This window comes from Spermophilus citellus (genome assembly GCF_964194105.1).
Source record: "Spermophilus citellus genome assembly, chromosome: X".
NCBI lineage: Eukaryota > Metazoa > Chordata > Mammalia > Rodentia > Sciuridae > Spermophilus > Spermophilus citellus.
In genome coordinates this window covers 76,240,364-76,260,414 of record NC_138190.1, presented here as the reverse complement: position 1 = coordinate 76,260,414, position 20,051 = coordinate 76,240,364, and the positions used below count along the sequence as shown (strand labels likewise).

Sequence of the window (20,051 nt, the reverse complement as noted above, 5' to 3'; positions counted from 1 at the left end):
GGTGCAGCCAATATGGAAAGCAGTATGGAGATACTTGGAAATCTGCGAATGGAACCACCATTGACCCAGCCATCCTTCTCCTCAGTCTATACCCAAAGGACTTAAAAACAGCATACTACAGGGACACAGCCACATCAATGTTTATAGCAGCACAATTAACAATAGCTAAACTGTGGAACCAACCTAGATGCCCTTCAATACATAAATGGATAAAAAAATGTGGCATATGTACTCAATGGAATATTACTCAGCAATAAAATCATGGCATTTGCAGGTAAATGGATGGAGTTAGAGAAGATAATGCTAAGTGAAGTCAGCCAATCCCCAAAAAACAAATGCTGAATGTTTTCTTTGATATAAGGAGGCTGATTCATAGTGGGATAGGGATCAGGAGCATGGGAGGAATAGTTGAACTCTAGATAAGGCAGAGGGGTTGGAGGGGAAGGGAGGGAGCATGGGGTTATAAATGATGGTGGAATGTGATGGACATTATTATCCAAAGTACAGGTATGAAGACACAAATTGGTGTGGATATTCTATGTATACAACCAAAGATATGAAAAACTGTGCTCTATATGTGCAATAAGAGTTGTATTGCATTCTACTGTCATATATAAATAAAAATAATAATAATAAAAAATCCTCAACAAAAAACTCACAAGCTAAATTCAGCAGTGCATTAAAGGATTATACACTATAACTAAGTAGATTAAAGTTGAACCTTACAACATATACCAAAAGTTAGTGACAATGGTTGAAAGACCTAAATGTAAAAGCTAAAACTAAAAAACACTTAGAAGACATGGTGGAAATGTTTGTTATGTTAGATTTTATAATGATTTCTTGGATATGACACCAAAAGGATAAGTTTCAAAATAGAAGTTTTTGATAAAGTATTAATATCCAGAATATATATATATATATAAAACTTCTTCAACTCAACAATAACAAAAATAATTGCTTAAATTCTAGTTTGGTGGAACAGCATATGCTTGCTATGTACACGGCCCTGGGTTCAATCATTAACTCCAATCATTAATGAGGACATAGCTATAGAAATGGATGTTAGTGGTTGTTATACAACATTTTGAATGTGTTTGATGCCACTGAATTATACATTTAGAAATTAATAACTGACAGATGTTATGTTACATAAATTTTACCACACACACAAATTCTTTTTTTTAAGGTTCAAAGGGCTTAAATAGACATTTCTCCAAAGAAGATATACAAATGCTCCCTAAGTACATTAAACGATGTTCAACATCATTATTATTAGGAAAATACCAATCAATCTCAAAATGAAATTCCACTTCACACTTATTATTAAAAAGAAACATAACAACTGTTGGTGAGGATGTAGAGAAATTAGAAGAAATCTTGGGCATTGCTGTCAGGAATGTAAAATTATGCATCTGCTGTGGAAAACAGTTTGGCATTTCATCAAAAAGTTATATAATTCCATATGATCCAGCCACTCCAATTCTAGATGCACACACAGAAGTATTTAAGGCAGAGACTCAGATACTCATACAACAATATTCATAGCACCACCAATTGCCATAGCTGAAAGATGGAAACAACCCACGTTTCCATCAATAAATGAATGGATACACAAAATGTGGTACACAGACACTATGGAATATTATTCAACCTTCAGTAGGAATGAAATTCTGATACATTCTATAGCATGAAACATACTAAGTGAAATAAGCCAGACACAAAATATCAAATATTGTATTATTTCACATGCATGAGTTACCTAGACTGGAAAAATTCAATGAAATAAACATAGAATAGAGGTTACCAGAGTCTATGGGAAAGGGAAATTGGGGAGTTATTTTATTGATATGGAGTTTATGTTTGGGATGATGACATAGCTACAGAAATAGATGTTAGTAGTTGTTGTACAACGTTTTGAATGTGTGTGATGCCACTGAATTATACATTTAGAAATTAATAACTGACAGATGTTATGTTACATAAATTTTACCACAATAAAAAAATATATGCCAAAAATTATACTGAATTGAACTGAGTTCTAAAAATGGATTTGTATTAGCAAGGACAAGACCCTGGACATGGGATCAGTTCTCCTACAGCTCACAGATACTTTCTTCTAGATGTTAAAAGGTAGATCAGTGGCTGAAAAAAAGCAGGGTAAAAAGTCAGTCTGGTATGGCCATGAAGAAGAGTTTTCTTTTTTTTAAATTTTTTTTTAATATTTATTTTTTAGTTTTCGGTGGACACAACATCTTTGTTTGTATGTGGTGCTGAGGATCAAAACCGGGCCGCACGCATGCCAGGCGAGCATGCTACCCCACTTGAGCCACATCCCCAGCCCCGAGTTTTCACTTTTTAAAGAATCTACTTCAGGTCAATTAAAATCTAAAGTTGAGCTGAAAAAAAGATGCTAGCTTTAGATTGTATGTAGATTCAGGGGTCAAATCTCAGAAGGTATCCCTTGAATGTTCATTAATACCTGGAATTTATCTGAGGGGACAGCACCATTTATCCACAGACTAGCAGAGCTGCAGAAAACCTTCAAATTTCGATCCTTAACATCAATTTTTCAGATGTGATTAAGGTCCAAAAATTCTTGCTCAATGTCTCATAGTCTGCAAGCAGTAAAGCCAAAATCCGGATCTGTCTTCTCAGAACAGAAGTCTCTCAGTTTCTGACTAGAGTCCCTTCTCTTACTTAGCCTGAGGATATCAGCTTCACATTATGAAGAAAAGGCTTATTCGTTTTTCCACAGAGCTTTGACAGGTCCTTTTTACTCCATGTCCATTGTCTTCTTTAAACCAGGCTGGATTACCAGTTTCTGGAGAAACTTGGGGTACTCGTTTCCCCTTTCTTCATTTGACAAGGGATGGGAAATCATGCTATAAAATATTTTGTATTTTAATCTGCTAGATTAATTTGCTAGATCTTTAGCTGCCTGAAATTTGGCTCCAGGCTCCAGAATCAGGCATCTTTCAACACATTCACCCACTTATTCTGGACCTGTATCAGTACTGTACTGACAGCTGTGGAGGTTGATTTAGAACAGAATGTTTCAAGGTCCTCTGCTATACATAAGTTAAATTCTTGATAGGATATAGTGTAGAATCTTTCCTGACTTAGAATCAATTGTCTGCCTGCACTCAAGAGACAGAATAATAGTTAAAGAACATTCAGAACCAAAGATACTATCTCTGATATGTTAAAAAATAATAACAATCATCATTTATTTAGCCGCTCCTAGATGACAGGCCATTTCCTAGATGACTTATTTCATTCTTCTATCCACCCTGTGAAATTGGAACCAGGTTTTCCAGATGAGGAAACTGAGGTTCAGTTAGTCTACTGAGGTAGTAAGTGCAGAGCTGGGATTTTAGGCTGGGCTATTACAGATTCCAGAGATTGGTTTTTGTTTTTGTTGTTTTGATTTTCACTATCCACAAGGGTGGATGGAGGCTGCTCTGGACATTCAAGTAATGTGGAAGCAAAATTCTGACTCCAATCATTAACTCCTGGGATGGGGTGTGGCCCAGGGCCCAGTACTATTCTTGATTGGCAGAATACCTAAAGTATCTGTGCTCTGATATTCTGCAAATTTGCAATATGGGAATCACCACTGCTTAAACTAGGAAACTGGCACCAATAGAAGCAATGAACATGGGCTTTTCTCAGGAGCCTAGTCCTTGGGCTGAATAGTATGTGAACAGTTTTTAAACTTAAGTAACCATCAACTCCCCAGGGACTTGATACACATGAACACTTCTGGGCCCCAACCCGAGATTCTGATTCAGCGGTTTGAACCTAGAACCCAAGAATCTGAATGTATAATGTGTTGCACAACTGATTCTGATTCAGGTTGCACATTTGTGCCTTTTATTGTAAAAATTTTCATATATATAAATAATAAAAGAGCAGTATATTAAAAACTCACATATGCATCATTTATATTTTATAATTATTAGCATTCTACTATATTTTTCAGCTATTTTTATATATTTTAAATTACAATTATCATGAAGTTTCACATTATATATTTAGTACACATCTTTTACCCTTCATAGCCACAATACCATTATCACAACTAACAGATTTAACTTTTTTCTTGGCTTTGAGAATCATGTTTTTCCTATTCCTTCACAAACAACAATGGGAGAAGGAAGCATGCCACTACATCTCAAAAGATAATAACCTTTTATTTTTTATTCAACATGCTTCCTAATTCTCTGATACTTCGCTTCCTTTGCAACTCCACTGCCACTGCACTCATTTAGATGTAAGGACTTAGTTTGCCTGGATGGCTGCATTAATCTCCTATTGGTTTGCCACTTCCAGATTTCTCCTTTTACAATTCACTCTTCACACAGTTTGCCTTCTGGATCAATATTCCTCACAAAGCATTCATAGCATTCCCCAATGTGCCAACAGATTACTGTTCTAACTTCATCTCCCTCTTTTCAATCCAACTCAGGCCCAATCTTTCCACTACAGTGTCACCTTCTTCATGAAAATTTATTAAGCTCTTCCTCCCTTTCTTCATCAGAATACAGAATCCATAGCTTTTTCCTCCATGAATTTGTTTTTCTTTTTCTGATGCTGAGGTTTAAACTTAAGGCCGCAAGAATGCTATACATGCACTCTACAACTGAGCTAAACCCCTAGTCCCTCCAAATCTTTTTTTTTTCCTGATACTATACATAGATTGAATCCAGAAGTAGTTTATCACTGAAGGACATCCCAGCCCTTTTATTTATTTATTTTATTTTATTTTAGACAGGGTCTGGCCAAGTTTCCAAGGCTGATCTAGATATTGTGATGCTCCAGCCTCAGCCTCCCAAATTGCTGGAATTACAAGCATGTGCCACCACACCTGGCCCTCCATATATTTTTAATAATCTTATACTTGGCTTTCCCTTTACTCACCAGACTATGGCACAAGGGTCATGCCTATTTAGGCTTTGCATTTCTCACTTGAGAGTCCTAGCCCAGCTTTGTGCTCCCACCAACATCAAAATTGCCCCAACTTGGAGGAAGAAAAACCCTGTAGTCAATGGACTGGAGCAGTGGAACATCCACAGAAATGAACAATTGATTACTTCACACAGGTACAGGGCTATATGAATCTCAGAGAGGTATCTCCAAGTTCTAATTGCATCTTTGTTCAGTCAAAGGACAGGAAGAAGGGTGAGGAAGGAAGTGTGTGTATTGAAAGGAAATAACTGCCCCAGGTGGGGAGTAGAAGAGGAAGATGATCATTTTTTCATACTTCAGCCACAATAATGCAAATCCTCCATACCCTTCTTGGAATATTGTTCCTTCTCCTCTTTATAGACCAGAAGATGCCCACCTCTCTCTACAACTTCTTCTCCCTATAAGATTCTATAGTCCCGGGTATTGGGACTTGAAAGTTTAGAACTTAGAGGTTGCTGCTCTTAAAGTGCAGAGAGGAGGCCTTGGATATTGAAGGCTTCAGGACTACAGTGCTTGCTCCTCTGGCCTCCTATAAACCTCTCTCCATCTCTCCATATCATCTCTTTCCCCTATAGTATTGCATGGTCCTAGGCTATGCACACAGTTAACCCCCAATAAAAGCTGACTGACTGACTGAAAGTCACTTCTACTGTCCCTTATAAAGGTCGTCTCCTCATCCAACATCCTCTCCCAAGTTAATTTCAATTTCTGCCTTCCATAGGCTCATCTATAGGTAAGATAAAAGGACTGGGCAGCTCATTTATGCAGTTGCAGGATCATTTTGAGATACTGGCTTCTGTTATGGGAATAGCATGGTCATGAATTACATGCTATATAAATATTACTTGTTTTAAATATACTGTTTTGAAGCATATAATTTTAGAATTTTTTAAAGAAAGAAATAAGAAAAACATTTCTATAAGTCTAAATTGAGATATATCATGATCTCAGGCTATGGCTATTTATCTAACCATTATTTCAGCAAAAATGCAGCTGGTACAAGTTTTAGGCACAGGCAAGGGAAGACTAGTGCAGAAAATGCTCATCTACTCATTTCTTTTTTAAATTTTAAAAATTTTGTTCTTTTTAGTTATACATGACAGTAGAATATAATTAGACTTACTTATGCAAACATGGAGTGGTCCCCTCATTTCTAAGGGGCAAAACTAAGGTTCAACAAAATGATCTACTTTCTTCTTAGATTCATTACTAGTTTAGAGACTTCTTTCATATTTCAACCTCAGGAAGACAAAGGACCACAGAGTCTTGGGCAAGATGTATAATGAGAGATGGAGAAAAGTTCTAAAATCAGGAAAAATCATTTTGCTTCACTCACGTAACTCAACATGTGTCCCTGGGGAACACTCAATGGCTAAGTCAACCTTATCAAGAACTAGGTGAATAGCCGGCTAAAGAAGAAATAAAAATGGAGGGAAAAGGGTAAGGTTATATTCTGGATTCTAGATCCCATAGTCCCAGTATCGGAGTAAAGGAGGCATCTTGTGATTTTGCTTAGATAGGGGATCTTTAAAATTTTGTATAACTAGACCCAGAGGTCTTCCAGATCAACAGCAGCCCCAGGACCTGCATCCAGGTTTCTCTGGCTGATATCTCAACTTATAACAACTTTGGGACAGCTCTAATGCCAGCTTACAGCACCTAGCTCTTACTCTGGAGACTGCCTGCCACCCAGACACATATTTTACACATCCTGATTTCCCCCAACCCTCTTGACCCAGTATCTTCTGTCCTTGAGGGATTAAAATTCTATAACTAGGAATTACAGGGATACCGAGTTCACAAAAAGCAAGTCACATCCTCATGGCTCTGAGGGGAAAACTAATGCCCAGAGAGATCAAGGACTTATCCAAGGAAACACAGCAAGATAGAGGAATAGTCAGTACCAGAACTCAACACTGTTTTTTTAAAAATATTTGGTTGTCAATGCACCTGTATTCCATTTATTTGTGTGCAGTGCTGATAATCAAACCCAGTGCCTCACATATGCTAGACAAGCGCTCTACCACTGAGACACAACCTCAGCCTAGAACTCAACACTCTTGATTCCTGGTCTCATGCTCTTTTCACAGGACCACAATGCTTCTGTCCTGACAATTAATAATACATAACATATACTGTGGGCTTTCTAAATGTCAGGCCCTGTTTCAATAATTGCTTTATCACATTAACTCATTATATTCTTATAAGAAATTGATGTGGTAATTACTATTGCCCTGGTTTATAGTTGAATAACCAAAGTCACAGAGAAAGCCCTACTCTACTTTTATCTCCCTATCTGTGAAGTGAGCATGGTGACCAGAACACACAAAGGTCCACCAATGAAAGTCAAGAATTGCTGCTGGAGACACAGAATTGTGCCCCCAGAGAACTGAGGGGGGTGCATATCAATCGGTCAGGCATATGTGTTACCAAACTTTTCCTAAATTTAACCAATATAACATGGGTAAAAGAAAGAAGTTTTAGTTGAGGGGAGGGTCAGAAGGTAAAGGGACAAGGAGCTGTAATGCTAGGGCTCTTCGGAGTTGAAAGCAGAATGATAAACAGAACAAATGTAATAAAAAGTTAGAAGACTAACTATCCCCCATGCCTTCCCATCTTCACCCCCTACTTATAGAAGTCAGACTCTTGGGATCTGATGAGGACTACAGGGCTGTGGGGGGCAGAGCAGAGACTACAGTCACAGAGCCTGGTGATTTCCCAACATCCCTTTGCCTTCTCTTAAAAGGCTGAGGAAACTTCCCAACACCTTTTTCTAGAGGATAATATCAGTACAGCCTCACTTCCTGTTCACAATTTTGTCAGAAGCCAGATTTATCAGCTTCTGTTCTGTAATGGGAATAGCATGGATTCAAACTGGACAGACCATTCTCCAGCATGGAACCTGTCTACTCACTAACTCTGTTAATTCAGATAGGTAGGGAGCTTCTAACCATTAGCTCCCATGATACTCAAGAAAACCTTCCATTCCTTCTGTCCTGACTGGCCAGTTCCTCTGAAACCTCCATTTGATCAGCTCTCACCCACTCATAATCTTTGAACCCCTTTGTTCTTTCTCATTCTCTTCCATGGAAGAAGCAATGGGAAAAACAAAAAGGGCAAATGTGCCTTAGCCACTGGTTTGAGGTTGGGGAAAAAAAAAAAAACTATAGATGCTGTTGCCTGAAACAAGGCTTCAGAATTATCTGACTATGATAATGATCACGACCCAGGATTACAACCTACATTATCTTGCCTTCTAGCAACATCCTCAACCCTCAACAGTTACCCAATAATAGGGTCATGAAGAGCAAAGAGCAGACTGTACTATCTTCTTTAACTTAGGCTTCAACATTCTCAGTCTGATGATCATCTAACCTTCCCTATCCATCCTCATCTTCCAATGACCCAGCCCTTGATTCCTACCCAAAAAGACCCCAGTCTAACTTGCAGAGTGGTAGCTATGAAAGCACCAAGAGAGTGAATAATAGGTTGGTGGTGGCAGGGAGGTTACTTCTAGGGGACCAGACAGTCTAGGGTGAGGGTGTTCTGATCACCGCTTCTGATGAGCTGTTATGACTAATTTCCCTCTCATTCAGAGCACAGCTCTGAAAGCTCAAGAACAAAGAGCAATTTAAGATCTTCAAAATTCTTTGTGAGAGCCAGTGTCACAGGCTGATTTTCATCCACTCTTGCTTAGCCCATCTCTTGTCTTCTCCCTCTCTCATCTCTGTTTCTCTCCTCTATTAACTGGCTGTTATGTGGACTGAAGAATAATTGGGAAGAATTTCATTCTGCAGAATACATCTTTCCATCCCCTGCACTTGTTTAAATTAAAAAAAAAAAAATCTGTTTAAAATGGACTAAGCTGTGCCGTTTAATTGTATGTGATCCTCAATAAGATTTTCTGGAGTTCAGTTAGATTTTATCCAATTGTAATCTTCAACTAAGTTTTCTAAGACTCATGTGTCCTAATAAAAATTAATAAGGAAATGAAAAGACATCCTGGTTTAGAAGGGCAGCTTGAAGGCTACATTTAGTTTGGTTTAGGTGCTAGGCAAGGACTGGTACCATCTACTCATAGGTCCAAAAATCCAGGAATGACTTTGGATACAATATACATTTTTAACACCTGAGAATAAAACTTGGGGAACATATAACAAACCCTATAGGCCACATGTGTCATTTGATTCTGCTTCTCCCCAACAACCCAAAAGGTTGTGGCTCCAGTAGGGGGCATAAAAAGAAGGAAAAGACCATGGTAACTCAGACTGTCCCACACCATTGGCCACTGCCCCCACAGCCTTCTAAGATTGCTCATAAAGAAAAGTTAGACTTCAGGCATCAGCAATGGCCTTGGTGTCTGAGAATAATCCCCCAAAATAACAGCTTACCCTGGGAGACAGGCTATAGTCCCTGGTGAAAAATGGGAGGGCACAAGTACTAGAAAAGTAGTATGACTGAGGGCCTAAGACTAGGTGAGAAGGAAAGAAGAGCCAGTTTTGTGTTTCTCTCCTACATTTCACCTAGAAAACAGTTGTGTTGATAGAAATTTCTGGATGGACAGACTTACAGGAATATGAGAACTAGAAGGACCCTTAGAGATTATTTAGCTTAGTCTAGAATACCTCTAAAGCCCAAGATGAGAAGATGATCTCAGAGCCTAAGTTCCACCATGAGCATACTGTGCTTCTATGGAAATTGGCTTTTTATGAAAATCATAGCTCCAGTTCAATTCATTGTTACAGATGACAAATAAAAACCCAGAGAGAGCAAGGTACTTATCCAAAGACATGTGTGAAGCTAGAGCAAGGCCAGGTATGGAACTCAGATCTCTGGACCAGTCACCACAAAATATTATTACAATCAGAAATACTTCAGGCTTATACAGCATTTTAGTTCTTTTAAAACTGTGTGGTACCATAATGCATTTAATTGTTCTTTCCTGTGACAATATCAGTATTATTTTCCCATTATTTGCCCAATGAGAACCTGAAGCTCAGAGCAGGGGAGCAGCTTGTTCAAGATGCAAAACATAGTGCTTCACCCACCTTATACTCAGAATGACTCTGGCATATCAGCAACACCCAAAGTACGAATAGTGTAGTAGTATTTTATGAATCCTATCCATACCCCTTCTTTACTTCGTTATGCATTTCATATCACCTATCATAGAGAAAGCAGATCTGTCAGCACCAAACACAAGCTGATTGTTCTACCCCTCCCTCACTGCTATTGCACTCTACCCTGAAATCTTCAGATAAACCAAGGATTGTAAGGCAAATATGGGAATTCTACTCCTTTGATATGTAGGTCCATGCTTATTTTCTTACTTCAAATTTTTAGTTGAAGATGGACACAATAACTTTATGTTATCTATTTTTATGTGGTGCAAAGGATTGAACATAGTGCCTCACACACTCTAGGCAAGCACGCTACCATGGAGCTACAACCCCAGCCCCATCTATGCTTATTTTCAAACTAAATCCATTAATTTGTTATTTTTATTAGGACCTAATAGTTAAGGCTCTTAAAGGGATACAAAACAGAAAAAACACAATAAATATGTGAACCAAAGTAGACAATGATAGCTAGCTTTGTGTGTGTGTGTGCACGTGTGTGTGTGTGTGTGTGTGTGTGTGTGTGTGTGTACATGAAGAAGAAATGGAGGAAGGTTACAGAGAGAGGGAAATGGGAAAAGAGTAAAAGAGGGAGAAAAAAAGTTTCCTTGTAAGTACACTCTTTTTGAAGGAGGATACTCTGCATGGAAGAAGTGACATTTTAATCTGAATCTTAACCTTGGCCATGTAATGATGAGGAGAGTCAAAAATATTTTAGGTAGAAATGCTGAGAAAAAGCAAGAAAGGAAGAGGAAAGTGTATTATGAATATGAAGAAACACAACTTACTAAATTTGGCTGGTGCACAAGATTTTTTGTTTTGTTTTGTTTTGTGGTGCTGGGGATTGAACCCAGGGGCCTTCTACCACTGAGGTATATCCCCAACTCTTTTTATTTTATTTTTTTTTATTTTGAGACAAGTTTCCCTAGGTTGCCAAATCTGTCCTTGAACTTGAGCTCCTCCTGTCTCAGTCTCCCAAAGCACTAGGATTACAAGTGTGTTCTACCATGGCTGTACAAAATTTCAAACCAGAGTGGAAATAGTAGAAATAAAAAGGCAGGTTGATGTCAAGATAGAGTAAGAGTTAAGGCTTGAGCGTCTGAACTCTCTTAAGCAATGAGGGTCCATTTGAAAGGCTTTAAACAGGAGAGTGACACCATCAGATTTATTTTCAGAAATTTCTCTGATCATAAAGACAGCATGAGGTAGGAGAAGAGAAGAGGGTAGGAAGTGGTTTCAAAGGGTTTCAATCAGCGATAATAGTATTTGGTGGGAATCTCATAAATCTCATAAGCCCTGCAGAATCATCAACATGTAGGTATGTTACAAAATAAAGATCTTCCACAAATTCATGTGAAAACACAAACAAGTCACAAATAGGCAAAATAATATGCAGAGACAATTTACAGTAAAAGAAATATAAATTGCCAGTAAACATTTTCATATGTTCAGTCTCTAGAATAGTACAGAAAATATGATTATTATATATTTGTCATATATATTATTTCAATCATAATATATGTGCAAATTAAAAGATGGCTTGCTGAATGTATAAATGAATGAATGCATGTATATATGATAAGGCAAATAAATTTATAGGTTAATGATAGTATCTAGGTAGTAGATATATGGGTGCACACTATAAAATTCTTTAAACTGTTCTGTATGTTTGACAATGTCCATAATAAAAATGGAAATTGGGAAGGGAGGCTGTATTTTAAGGCATAACACTTTTGGCACAATAACTCAGATTCTAGGAATTTTCTCTGCTGAAATAGGTGGTCACATGTTCACAGATAATCATCAAAGAAATACCCTAAAACTCTGTATGCCACAGGGAAGAGCTGAAAATCACCTAAATTTCCACCAAGAAAGAAAGTTTTAATGCATACTCATACTATGAAATATTACACAGCTGTTTTAAAAGATGAGGCAATTTCATACATCGATGTAAAGAGATTTCCAATATACATTGTGGAAAAAATGCAAATTGCAGAATCAAATGTAAAGTGCAATGTATTTAAATTTAAAAAGAATGAAGTGCCACGCACACCTGGAATCCCAGCAGCTAGGAAAGAGACCAGAGGATTGCGAGTTCAAAGCCAGCCTCAGCAACAGCAAGGTGGTAAGCAACTCAGGGAGACCCTGTCTCTAGATAAAATACAAAATAGGGCTGGGGAAGTGGCTCAGTGGCTGAGTGCCCCTGAGTTCAATTCCTGGTACCTGAAAAAAAAATGAGGTAAAATAGTGGAATGAATCTGTGATAACTTTAGTATGTACATATATGAATACACCACAGTGAATCTCAACATTTTGTATAGCCACAAGACTAGAATCCTAATTAGAAAATGATATATTCTTTGTTTGTTCAAATATGTGAAAATAGTTATACATAACTAAAAAGAACAAATAAAAAGAATAAATAATGTTATTAACTATATAAATGTATATATATATATATATATATATATATATATATATATATATATAGTTAGATGCACAAATGAAAAGGACTAGAAGAAGATACAGAAAACTGTGATCTGTGGTAGTCTCTAGGAAGAGAAATTTAAAATGGTGATAAGGATAAAACTAAATTTTCTTTACTTTTATTTTGTGTACTTGTGTTTACTTGGGATTATTTACCACATATTTTCACATTACTTAATGTCCCAATATTTTATTAAACATGTGTCACTGATTTGTCTATTATTTATTGATCATTTATCTTTTCCAGTCATCTATCCATCTTATTTTCTGAGGTATATCAAAATTAACTCATAGTATTTCTCTTATTTTTTAAAATACAATAAAACATTATCATCATTGACTATAAAGACTTAGCAGCTAAATAAATTGGGGATGGAGTTCTGTGCTATCAGTACCAGAAAAGGGAAGATGAAAATGATTTAGGTGTTCTCTTGGTAGACACAAAAGAAAGAGCTCAGGAACTGCTCTCTGCACGTAGAAAGAGAAGAAAAGCCATAATCTGTCAGGTGTTCTAGGCAGAGTAATAGCCACTAAAAATCTGAAAAGTATTGGTGGAGGATGGGAAGAAAGGAGAAAGAAAAAATGGGGTTAAAAAATGGAAATATCCAGGGGCTGGGGATGTGGCTCAAGCGGTAGCACGCTCGCCTGGCATGCGTGCGGCCTGGGTTCGATCCTCAGCACCACATACCAACAAAGATGTTGTGTCCGCCAAGAACTAAAAATAAATATTAAAAATTCTCTCTCTCTCTCTCTCCTCTCTCACTCTCTCTTTAAAAAAAAAGGAAATATCCAAAGGATTCATCTCTTTGATATGACCTACAAAGCAGCAGCCTTGGATGAAAGAATATAATTTTCCAAAGACAACAATATCTAGCAAAACAAGGCCACTGCCCCAGAAACTACAAAATGGGGATAACTTTATATATATCCTCTGATCCCTTCTCTTCTCCACCTAATTCCACCTAAAATATTAAGATTTTTTTTATTATTGGTTGTTCAAAACATTACATAGTTCTTGAATATCATATTTCACATTTTGATTCAAGTGGGTTATGAACTCCCATTTTTACCCTGTATACAGATTGCAGAATCACATCAGTTACACTTCCATTGATTTACATATTGCCATACTAGTGTCTGTTGTATTCTGCTGCCTTTCCTATCCTCTACTATCCCCCCTCCCCTCCCCTCCCCTCCCCTCCCCTCTTCTCTCTCTACCCCCTCTACTGTAATTCATTTCTCCCCCTTGTATTATTTTTCCCTTTCCCCTCACTTCCTCTTGTATGTAATTTTGTATAACCATGAGGGTCTCCTTCCATTTCCATGCAATTTCCCTTCCCTCTCGCTTTCCCTCCCACCTCTCATGCCTGTTTAATGTTAATCTTCTTCTCATGCTCTTCGTCCCTACTCTGTTCTTAGTTACTCTCCTTATATCAAAGAAGACATTTGGCATTTGTTTTTTAGGGATTGGCTGGCTTCACTTAGCATAATCTGCTCTAATGCCATCCATTTCCCTCCAAATTCTATGATTTTGTCATTTTTTAATGCAGAGTAATACTCCATTGTGTATAGATGCCACATTTTTTTTATCCATTCATCTATTGAAGGGCATCTAGGTTGGTTCCACAGTCTTGCTATTGTGAATTGTGCTGCTATGAACATCGATGTAGCAGTGTCCCTGTAGCATGCTCTTTTTTAGGTCTTTAGGGAATAGACCGAGAAGGGGAATAGCTGGGTCAAATGGTGGTTCCATTCCCAGCTTTCCAAGAAATCTCCATACTGCTTTCCAAATTGGCTGCACCAATTTGCAGTCCCACCAACAATGAGCAAGTGTACCCTTTTCCCCACATCCTCGCCAACACTTGTTGTTGTTTGACTTCCTAATGGTTGCCAATCTTGCTGGAGTGAGATGGTATATTAAGATGTTTTTTAAGCCCTCAGTTCAAAATAGTTCCTATCCTTATTACTTCAATTCTCAACAAAGTCTCTGAGTCTAAAATAGACTTATCCATGGAGGGTCAAAATTGCATAATAGTTTCATAGACCTTTAGAGCTGGAAAAGATCTGTTGAATCTTCCAGATCAACTTTTTAAACATTTTTTTAGTTGTAGATGGACACAATACCTTTATTTTATTTATTTTTATATGGTGCTGAGGATCTAACCCAGGGCCTCACACATGCAAGGCAAGCACTCTACCACTGAGTCACAACGGCAGCCCCCAGATCAACTTTTAATCAAACCACTCTCATGACTCCAAGACCATGTTTCTTTCCATTTCTTAAGTATGATTGGCTGGACTTTTTTCAATATCATCAGCTCCAACTTAGAAATCTGGATCCACACTGAACAAATCCTTCTCAAAAGAAATATGAATGATCAACAAATATGTGAAAAAATGTTCAACTTTTCGAGAAATTATAGAAATACAAATTAAAACTACACTGAGATTCCACCTCACTCCAGGCAGAATGGCAATTATCAAGAATACAAATAAAAATAAATGTTGGTGAGAATATGGGGAAAATGGAATGCTCATACATTGCTGGTGGGACTGCAAATTGTTGCAAGCACTCTGGAAAGCAGTATGGAGATTCCTCAAAAAACTAGGAGTGGAACCACCATTTGACCTAGTTTTCTCACTCCTTGACATATACCCAAATTATTAAAATCAGCATACTACAGTGACACGGCCACATCAATGTTTATTGCAGTAAAATTCAGAATAGCTAAGCTATGAAACTGACCTAGATGCCCGTCAACTGATTAAAGGTTAAAGAAATTGTGGTATTTATATCCAATGGAATTTACTCACCCATAAAGAATAGTGACTTTATGACATTTTCCAGTAAATGGATGGATGTAGAGACTATCAAGATATATGAACTAAGCCAATCCCCAAAATACCAAAGGTTGAATGTTTTCAATGATTTGTGGAAGCTAAACAACAATAAAAGGCTAGGAGTGGTAGAAGAGAAGTTCAGTAAATTAGACAAAAGGAAACAAAAGTAAGGGAAGGGGAATAGGAATAGGAAAGACAGTAGAATGAATCTAACATAATTTTCCTATGTACACATAACAAAATGCCTAAATGAATCCCACTATCATGCCCACCCATAAGAATGGGATCCTAGGGGCTGGGGATGTGGCTCAAGTGGTAGCGCGCTCGCCCGGCATGCATGCGGCCCGGGTTCGATCCTCAGCACCACATACAAACAACGATGTTGTGTCCGCCAATAACTAAAAAATAAATATTAAAATTCTCTCTCTCTCTTTCTTTCTCTCCCTCTCTCACTCTCTCTTTAAAAAAAAAAAAAGAATGGGATCCTAATTAGAATAAAATATATCCTATGCTTGTATAATTTTATCAGAATGGATTCTACCCTCTTATATAACTAAGAGGAACTAATAAAATAAAATTAAAATAAAGAATCTGGATCCATTCTTGAACCCATTGGCAGTCTCAAACTCTTTTTCTTAATGAGTCACAAGATCTAAGAGATTCCCTTTCTCTTCCCTCCCCCCAATCTCTGTCCATCAGCCTCAGACAGGCAATGAGGATAACACTCAATCTACTGACCAGTCACCCTTTTTCCTAGCAAAAGACCAGATCCATGCCCAGTTCCCCAGCAGCTATCTCAAAGATGGACTACTACACTCTATCATGTTTCTTCTCCATTGACATTGGTAGGCACTGTCTACCATCAGCAAGTCATTTGCTTAAGTTGTCCTTGAATGCCTGAAAATTGGCAGATTAAAAATGGAAACTGGGTAAAACATAATTCATTACAGGAAGCTCTTAAGTCTCATGACTATTTGTCCTACAACAACTCCCAGACAATTCAGGCATGGTTGCTATTGTCTTTTAAGAAAAAAAGTCCAGAATACCTGGGCATAGTATTCAAAGGCCTCCTTTGCGACCTTGATCTCTATATTACCTGGTTGGTTCAGTAGTTACATGAGTCATTAGGTGCCCCTGGTGTGTCCAGCACCTCCTTGCCTCCTATTCATTTGCCCAGGAAAGCTCTGCCTCAGTCTCTGCATTCAGCATTGTTAGTGTAAATGTTACCAAGAATCCTTCATGGCCAACCATTAATATATCTTGAGGACTCACCCAAACTGGAAATGCTCATTAAACATTAGGAGGCCTTAAAGTTGCAGGCCTCACCGGGTGGGCTGAGCCACCTAGGTGGCAATGAGAGATTAGAACACATGACTACCAAACTACTAGTCTAGAATATTTTTTTTTACTGTTCTGCAAGGCTCCTGCCTTTTCTGTACCCCTAATGTACTCTGTCTTTCTGCCTGACAATATGATCAGTATATTTACTTTTCCCAAAACAGACTTGAAGCCCTCAAAGAGCAGAAGCTTATTTTACTACTCCTCTCTGTACTCTTGTCCAATTGCTCAGCATAATACATCCCACCAGCAGATACTCCAAATTTTGTGCCATAAGCCAAGTTACCTTGGCAGTGAACAGAAAGCCATGCAGCTACCATAGGAAAATGCAGGCAACTTCAAAGTGGTCCCTTAATTTTTACCATTCAGAACCTTGGCTGTTCAGAAAAAAACTGTAGTCATTGAAAGCCTATCTCAAGTGGATAGATATTAGAGTGACAGTTTAGCCCATTAAAGAAGGTGGCAAGATTGCACTGCTCCTGAAGGTGGCCCATCTTCAATACATTATGGAGTTTTGATCCTATAACTCCCCCAAATGTTTGTGTGCAAGACATCCAACCCCATTTGTTTTTATTTTTGCTGATCATTTGACATTGGTACACATTGTCAAGAGGAATCTTTGAGATAGCCAAGAAAATTCTAATTTTCTGACTTTACAGATAGGGCAGTTGGGGCATAGAAAGGTGCTGAGACTTCCCTAATGTCACATCACCTGTAAGTGACAACCTCTCAATTCCTTTGAGCAAGCCTCTTTCAGCTCCAACAAATCGTCTTAACATGAGATATGGAATAACTGCAGCCTCCCTGAATAGTTTCTCCTTTCACAAAGCAGGGGTCCTATTTTTCTGTTTTAAACATCCTGTTTTTGACCACGAGGCATCCCCCCACTCACTCACACACACACACACACAAATTACACATGTCCTCTTCATGTCAAAGGAAGGTGGCTCCAGCTGCCCACATTGAAACAATCTGGACTTTCAAAAGCTCAGATATCCCTCTAGGTGTTCAGTTGAACAATTATTCTAGAGTTAAATGTGCATTTCAGCCAACCTAGTAGTTATCCTGAGAAGCAGCTTTTGTAAGCTGCCTAAGTGTAATCATTTCTTGCCAAGCCTGAGCCTTAAAAATGAATACAGAATGCATACAGTGAGCAGTCTGGACCAGAGATCCCAGAGTCTCAGGCTTTCTCCATGGGGGTGGGGGGGACGCGATGACTGATCCCTTAATTTATGATTTTTGTTTGTTTGTTTATGGCCATATTAGGAATGTTACTTAGGGACATAAGCATGCTGGGCAAGCATCCTACCGTTGAATTAATCCCCCAGCCCCTTAATCCACCTCTTACTCACATAACACAAATTCCCACATGAGGTCTGAATATCATCTATAACATGGAAGCCAGGTGGTTATTTAACATCTTTCTTGCTTAAGAGCCTTTAATGACCTGGGCCCCACTACCTCCCTGCCATTTTATCATTGAACAGATGGTAATTGGTAAGTGAGATAATTTATGCTGAGTACTCAGTAAAGTGTCCAACACATAGTAAAAGCATTCCTCCTCCTTCTCTATTAGAAAGTGCTTTCTTACAGTAATCCTTCCCCTGGTACCCATCCTGTTGAATTCTGACCCATCCTAATTCTCCTTCCTGGTACCACACAGAACAAACAATACTTTCTCATAGCTTTGCAGATATTTGAAGAGAGCTCCTCTGTCCCCCTCCCTTCTCTCACCTTGATACACTGCAAAATTGCCCTCCAGCACACCTGATTCATCTTTCTAAATAGAGGCAGCTTAGATATGGTCTTTCTTTCCACAAAATCATAACATTTATTACTGGAAGATGACACTTGTGCCCTTCCCTAGAGAGTTGGCCTAACAGAGGTGAACTCACCCTGTGGCACCCAGCCTCCTCCTTGCACTCCGAGAAGTAGCTCAACACCTTGGCACAACATTGAAGTTTCCTGCAGCCTGAGGTCCCGGATCTCAGAGAAACCAATGGCTTTCTGCTGCCAGCAGCAGCTTACCCCTCCCTGCCCTAAATTCCTCAACCATCTCCTCCTTTCTTCCTCAATTCCCTACTCCATCTCCTAAAATCCTAAATCCCAAATCCATAAACTGGGTTGGTGACCCATGCAAACTGGCTGTGGGCCGAGTTGTGGTAGGCTGGCGTCCATGCTCACTGCTCTACCCTGGCGTGTCCCAGCCATCCCTGTCAGGGTTCCCTAGTAGCTGTGGTCTCTACCAATTTCCAGGAGCTGATGGCAAAATCGTGCCCTTCCTCTGCCGGTGTACGCATGAAGTCAGCAGAGAACCGGTAGCTTGTTCGCAGTTACCTTGCTAGAAGCGAAGAAGGAGCAGTAGCGCTCCGTCGGACCACTGGACCAGCTAGTGGGTGAGTCCGCACCACAGTTGTGTTCGCTCCACCACGCTGTGCCACGGGGTGGTCAAAGTGGCGGGGCTGCAAGCAGGCGACAGTCCTGTTTGCCCAGAACCGGACAGAGCCACTGACGACGGGGCGCCTGGCTAGCGGGCTAGCTGGAGGCTTCTGGCGCGGTGGTGGCTTCAGAGGGAGTCCCACTGTGACGAAGCACGGCTGTTCTCTGCCTCAGCAGCCCTCCTAGCAAGACAGCCTCTGCGCGGTTTAGATGGTCCCTAGCCCCCTGCGGAGCCCCTCGGGAGGGGAGGGCTCGTCGCCTCCCAGGGCAGGTTTATGAGCGCGCCTGGGAGCGCTCGCGGAGGTGCACGCGGCGCCTACTAGGGACCAAGGAGGCCTTCATTGGACTGAGCCGCTCCCGGCCGCTGCTCCTCGCCAGCGACTGGCCGTCGGGGCGGCGGATTCTGTGGGTCACAATTGGCGGAAGATGGAGCCACAGAGGCGAACGCCAGGGGGAGGGGAGGGGCCACAACTCTGAAGTTGGGGTCGGAACACTGCCGCCAGCCAGTAGGAGGCTGGCTGGAGGCCAACACACGGTCCTTTCCGCGCTCCCCAGAGGCGGTCTCAGGCGACCTTGCCACTCCCGAGAAGGTAGGAGCTGTGGCGCCCAAGTCAGGGTGCACACCATGCGAAGGAGAGCCAATCTAGCCGCACCCCGCTGCCTACTGGGGTCGCAGTCCACCTCGGTCAACCAAGCTCGGAATTGTAACCCAAATATTTCCTCAGCCTAATTATTGAGCGGGTAGGAGTAAATGGCAGCGAGCAGGGATGAGGTGGTAAAAGCAAAGGGGTCCACCTCTTTGCAAGCTGCGAAGAGAGGCCACCTGCACCCTCCACCCAAGCTCCCCGCAGAGCGCGA

The 20,051-nt window shown here is 39.8% G+C and overlaps 1 protein-coding gene across 2 annotated transcripts in view; it reads right to left on the bottom strand.

Moving 5' to 3' along the window:
- Nucleotides 1–19,565, bottom strand: part of ARHGEF9 (Cdc42 guanine nucleotide exchange factor 9) — a 356,264-nt gene extending 336,699 nt beyond the window's left edge. The window contains exon 1 of one of the 2 annotated variants that reach the window (XM_081276391.1): nucleotides 19,092–19,565. The gene's annotated coding sequence lies outside the window, so the exon portion shown is untranslated. The remainder of the gene's footprint in view (nucleotides 1–19,091) is intronic. The other variant, XM_081276390.1, reaches the window with a different exon arrangement.
- Nucleotides 19,566–20,051: the final 486 nt, after the last annotated feature.